Genomic DNA, 6,069 nt, shown 5'->3' with positions numbered 1-6,069 from the left:
AAAGTCCTACCCATTAGTAGGAACAAGGAACTCTAGATGCACAAAAGGACGACACAAAGTGCTGGCGTAACTCAGCGGATCAGGTAGCAACTCTGGAGAACATGGATAGGTGATGTTTTGGGTCAAGCCCTTTCTTCAGACTCAAAATGTCACATATCCATGTTCTGCAGAAATGCTGCCTGACCCGCCCTTTAGTGTTTAGAGGTCTGGCAATGTGAATGCAAAGAGCGGAAATGTATCTGTATGTTCGAGCAATTTCTGAGACTGCATCATGCAGAGAGTCGTCAAGTGTGTCTGGTAGTTAACATTTTTCAAAAAATCTTTTCATGCATCATGAATTTTAAGTTCATTAAGTTAAAAAAAATATCCTCTGGAATGGGTCATCTTCAGCACCCACATCAGAAATAGGTCAGAGTGATACAATGTGGAAACAGGCCCACACTGGCCAACATGTCCCATCTACACTAGTCTCAACTGCCTGCATTTAGCCCATATCCCTCTACACCTATCCTAACCATGCACCTGTCTAAATGGTACTATGGTACCATTCTGCCGCTTCCCATCCCATTTTGCCACTCCCCACTCCATTTCCCACTACAGCCACCCGCTAAGACTAAATTAAAATGTTTAATTTAAGATGAGCTCTACACTGCCATACAACATCCTTTAGAAAACCTGAAAGCTAGGAAGTGTGTTTCAGATGCGATCCTTACATTGGCAAATGCTTAGCCCTTTAAACCTTGTTTAAGGAGATCTAGTGTCAAATGGGTGGCACAGGCCACTCACCTAAAATGTATCAAAACGGAGAGCTTTGTTCTAAATCGCAAGCGTTTACAGAGAATCTTACTGCCAATACAAAATGGTGGAATGAACTCCGATTGAGTTTCTTTCGACCAAATGTTCCACATTAGATTTTAATTAAATATTCCTTTCTTTCCCGATATAACTCTGTAATTTAGTCATGAATGTGCAGTTATATACCTCCAACTAATTTCCTGTTCCTATTATGTTCGGACTAACTACCAAGTCTGCTGAGGCCCTAGCATTTCTCTCTATCCTTCACAGTAATGGCACCTATTTTGTCTTTGTTATGGGTCCCATTCAATGGCAAAACAGAGTTATAATCTTAAATGTAATTGTGTTGAATTTGGCTAACAGCTTTGTCTTAATATTAGAAATGTTTTACGGCATTATCTTTGAAAAAAAAAATCTGCAAAGTGACTGTTAAGCTCTGATCCTTCAGGTTTAAAAAAAATACAATACTGAAAATTAATTTTATGGTCAATGCCCTTCATGTTTTAAAACGGGTTGTTCATTGCTTCGAGTAGCTGTCCAGTAAGGTCCCACACTGAGGTGCAGAGAACACACAGACTGCATGGCATACTTCAAAAGTAGTTCTCTCCAAGGTAAGTAATTAATACATTTTTTTTTTCAAATTAATTTTTAGACAAAGGATGGTGGATTATAAAATTCATGAAAATGTTACTTTAATGATAATGAAAAGAGCACTTTCTATTTAAAGCATCCTAACCCCATTAAGATGTATGACAAAGAGACCTCCACTAAAGAAGTGAAAGCACGTTGAAATATTTTAGTTGTTAGGCCACAAGTAGATGCCTTTTAGTGATTAGTTGCCGCCACTAATAATGTCCTTTGACAGTGTAGTTGTATTCTCCGAGCATTTTGTATTTATATCTCAATTCACATCTAAGTCCTAATGGCTATCAAACATCAAACATGCCATTTAGCCATGTTAAATATAGTATGCTCTCAGATGGGATATATTCCCCAGGGGCACATTGGCAATGATTTTATTCATTCATTCCTCATCTTTTGTGTACCTCTTGATAAACAATCCACCGTACAGCATTAAGTGTCAGAATAAGTGCAGTAATCTGTCCATCTGAATGATTAGCATTGAGTATGAGTGGAATGCTTGCTAAAGTGAAATATAAAATTGAATCCTGGCATTTCACCAATGCTTTAATGCCTAAATGTTGGTGTATGTTGACCAACATTAACCATGCATCCTTTGAGCACAGTAGCTTGCATCATATGCCATAAGATTTCACACAGCACTCCACACATCGTTGGGATTGATAATATGTTATCGACTATTGAATGCATTGTCTTTGAGCAGATGTGAAAATTTTATTTTTCAATGTGCTTTATGAATAGTGTAACCATCTGGCTTGAGACGAACCATTCGTTGATATATTGTCTGGTTTGGCTGCTTTAAACCCCACCGAACATCAATATAGCGACATATATAACTTTATGTTAAGACGTTCTTGCCTTAGAGGGAGTACAGAGAAGGTTCACCAGATTGATCCCTGGGATGGCAGGACTTTCATATGAGGAAAGACTGGATAGACTGGGCTTGTACTCGCTGGAATTTAGAAGACTGAGGGGGGATCTTATAGAAACATATAAAATTCTTAAGGGGTTGGAGAGGCTAGATGCGGGAAGATTGTTCCCGATGTTGGGGGAGTCCAGAACCAGGGGTCACAGCTTAAGGATAAGGGGGAAGTCTTTTAGGACCGAAATGAGAAAACATTTCTTCACACGGAGAGTGGTGAGTCTGTGGAATTCTCTGCCACAGAAGGTAGTTGAGGCCAGTTCATTGGCTATATTTAAGAGGGAGTTAGATGTGGGCCTTTTTGCTAAAGGGATCAGGGGGTATGGAGAGAAGGCAGGTACAGGCTACTGAGCTGGATGATCAGCCATGATCATATTGAATGGCGGTGCAGGCTCGAAGGGCCGAATGGCCTACTCCTGCGCCTATTTTCTATGTTTCTATGTTTCTATGTTTCTATGTTTCTATGTTTAGTATTTAGAGAAAGAAATTAAAGGCTCTATTGCACAACTTTCAAATGCACAAGCCATTTGCATTTTCTGTTGTGCCCGCACCAATTCGTGACTGGAGGCTGAACATCGGTTATCGGATATCCTTCTCCCATCTCCCCAGTCGAGTTGCTGCCTTACAGCACCAGAGACCTGAGTTCGATCCTGACTAAGGGTGCCGTCTGTAAGGAGCTTATATGTTCTCGTTGTGACCGCGTTGGTTTTCAATGGGTGCTCCGGTTTTCTCCCACATTCCCAAGACATGCAGGTTTTCTAGGTTAATTGGTTTCTGTAAATTGTCTCTAGTGTGTCGGATAGAACTAACGGTACAGGTGATTGCTGGTTGCTGCAGACTCGGTGGGCCGAAGGGTTAGGATGTTTCCACGCTGTATCTCTAAACTAGAATAAACTAAACCCTGTCAATTGAAAATCAAGCCATATTTTCCCATCTGTTCCTTGATCTCATCCCTTCTGATTCTCCCTCTACGATTACCAGCGACACAGTCACCAAACAAAGCAGAATCTACTTCCATTTCCATTCCAAGATCCACAACTAAGTCTATGCTGGGAGACCATTATACTGGTTCATTCTTAGGCTTAGGTTTATTACTGTCGCGTGTTCAATGAAATGTTTTGTTTGCATGCTTTTCAGTCAAATAAGATAATACTAAACATAAACACAATCATGTCAAACTCAAGGACAATAGGTAAAGTGAAGGGAAAGATACTGGGTGCAGAATATAGTAACATAGAAACATAGAAACATAGAAAATAGGTGCAGGAGGAGGCCATTCGGCCCTTCGGGCCAGCACCGCCATTCATGGTGATCATGGCTGATCATCTACAATCAGTAACCTGTGCCTGCCTTCTCCCCATAACCCTTGATTCTACTAGCCCCTGGAGCTCTATCTAACTCTCTTTTAAATTCATCCAGTGAATTTGCCTCCACTGCCCTCTGTGGCAGAGAATTCCACAAATTCACAACTCTCTGGGTGAAAAAGTTTCTTTTCACCTCGGTTTTAAATGGCCTCCCCATTATTCTTAGACTGTGTCCCCTGGTTCTCAGCATTGTATCGCATCAGTTCCAGAGGCAGAGTCCAATCGAGGTGTAGATGGAGATGTACAGGGGTGAATTGGGATCATTTACATCGGAATTGCAAAGAGGTAGTGATAAATTGGACAGAACCCTGGCTTGTGGAAAGACTGCTCAGAAGTCTGATACCAGAGGGGCAGAATCTGTTCCTGAGTCTGGTCGTGTGCTCTTTCAACGCTCCGCATCTTCTGCCCGGCGGGAGCTGGGAGAAGAAGGAATGGCTGCAGAATAATTTGGATTTTCCCATCTACATCTCTTCTGGATTCATATTTTGTTTCTTCACTTGTCACTTTCTCCACCTCTTTTGTCCTGTACTATCACTCTTTTGTAATTCTAATCTCTCCTTCTCGCCACCCTGCCAAAGAGATACAGCGAGGAAACGGGCCCTTCGGCCCACCGAGTCCGCGCCGACCGGTGATCCCCACACATTAACACTACCCTACACGCACACTAGGGACAATTTTACATTTACTCCATTCCAATTGACCTACAAACCTGTATGTCTTTGGAGTGTGGGAGGAAACCGAAGATCTCGGAGAAATTCCGCGCATGTACAAACTCCATACAGATAGCACCCGTGGTCAGGATCAAACGTGGGTCTCTGGCGCTGCAAGGCAGTAGCTCTAGCGCTACACTACCATGCCACTCGTGAGTTTGTTCTCTCATCTCCCCCTGCTTTTTTTCCACCACCTTGCAACTTGGTTTAGTTCCTCTGTGTTGTAAATGTCACAGTGAAGCTGCATTGTGTGGGGGCCGATGCTTATATCCCGGTTAATTCCCGGAATGGCGGGACTGTCATATGTTGAAAGACTGGAGCGACTAGGCTTGTATACACTGGAATTTAGAAGGATGAGAGGGGATCTTATCGAAACGTATAAAATTATTAAGGGGTTGGACACGTTAGAGGCAGGAAACATGTTCCCAATGTTGGGGGAGTCCAGAACCAGGGGCCACAGTTTAAGAATAAGGGGTAGGCCATTTAGAACAGAGATGAGGAAAAACTTTTTTAGTCAGAGAGTTGTGAATCTGTGGAATTCTCTGCCTCAGAGGGCAGTGGAGGCCAATTCTCTGAACGCATTCAAGAGAGAGCTAGATAGAGCTCTTAAGGATAGTGGAGTCAGGGGGTATGGGGAGAAGGCAGGAACGGGGTACTGATTGAGAATGATCAGCCATGATCACATTGAATGGCGGTGCTGGCTCGAAGGGCCGAATGGCCTTCTCCTGCACCTATTTTCTATTGTCTATTGTCTATTGTGTGATACCACTGCAGAGATTACAGAACTTGGCTGCTTGACAGCATTGCAGGTGTCTCACGGACTCTGTCCAAGAGCAAGGTGATGCTGAGAGTGTTCAGCAGGTATAAAAGTGTCAAATGCATTCATTGATCAGATTTTAAACTAAAGATCATTGCACGCAAAAATAACCCACCAGGCAAAATAATTTCTCTTTCCTTTATCTACTCCCTTTCTAACTTTTTCCAGCTCTGATTCAAGGTCATTGACTTCAAATATTAACCCTCTTTCTCTCCCCACAGCTGTTGGCTGACCTGCTGAGTATTTATAGCATTTTCTGTTTTTTATTTTATTTCTCTAAATCTGGACTGATTTTTGCAATAGATTCCAGCGCTGCAGAAACATATGGTCCTAGTTCAGAGCAGCTCCCTGCAATCCTGTTTCGCGACATCTCCACGTCTTATCCTGAGGCAGTGTATTCAATTAAGAAAGTGGCAGGTACAGTGGGCCAGCGGTAGAGTTGCTGCCTAACAGCGCCAGAGACCTGTGTTGGATCCTGACTGCGGTTGTTGCCGGTGTGGAGTTTGTACCTTCTCCCTGTGACCACGTGGGTTTTCTCCGGGTGCTCCGGTTTCCTCCCACACTCCAAAGACGTACAGGTTTGTCGGCTAATTGGCCTCTGTAAATTGTAACATTGTCCCTCGTGTGCAGGAAAGTCCTGGTGCACAGCGTGATCGCTGTTCAGTGCGGACTTGGCGCACTAAAGTCTAAAGTCTGAAGTAAAGCGCTGGTTTCCATTTAAATACGGTGCATCATGTGAAACCCTCACGTGTGCACATGATCTGAAAATATTATAAGTCCGCCGTCATTCACTCAGTTTCTTTTCTGGTTTAAGCAAGA

The sequence above is a fragment of the Rhinoraja longicauda genome, chromosome 17 (genome assembly GCF_053455715.1).
Source record: "Rhinoraja longicauda isolate Sanriku21f chromosome 17, sRhiLon1.1, whole genome shotgun sequence".
Lineage (NCBI taxonomy): Eukaryota > Metazoa > Chordata > Chondrichthyes > Rajiformes > Arhynchobatidae > Rhinoraja > Rhinoraja longicauda.
The sequence above is the reverse complement of the archived record's forward strand: the minus strand, read 5'-3'. Positions refer to the sequence as shown.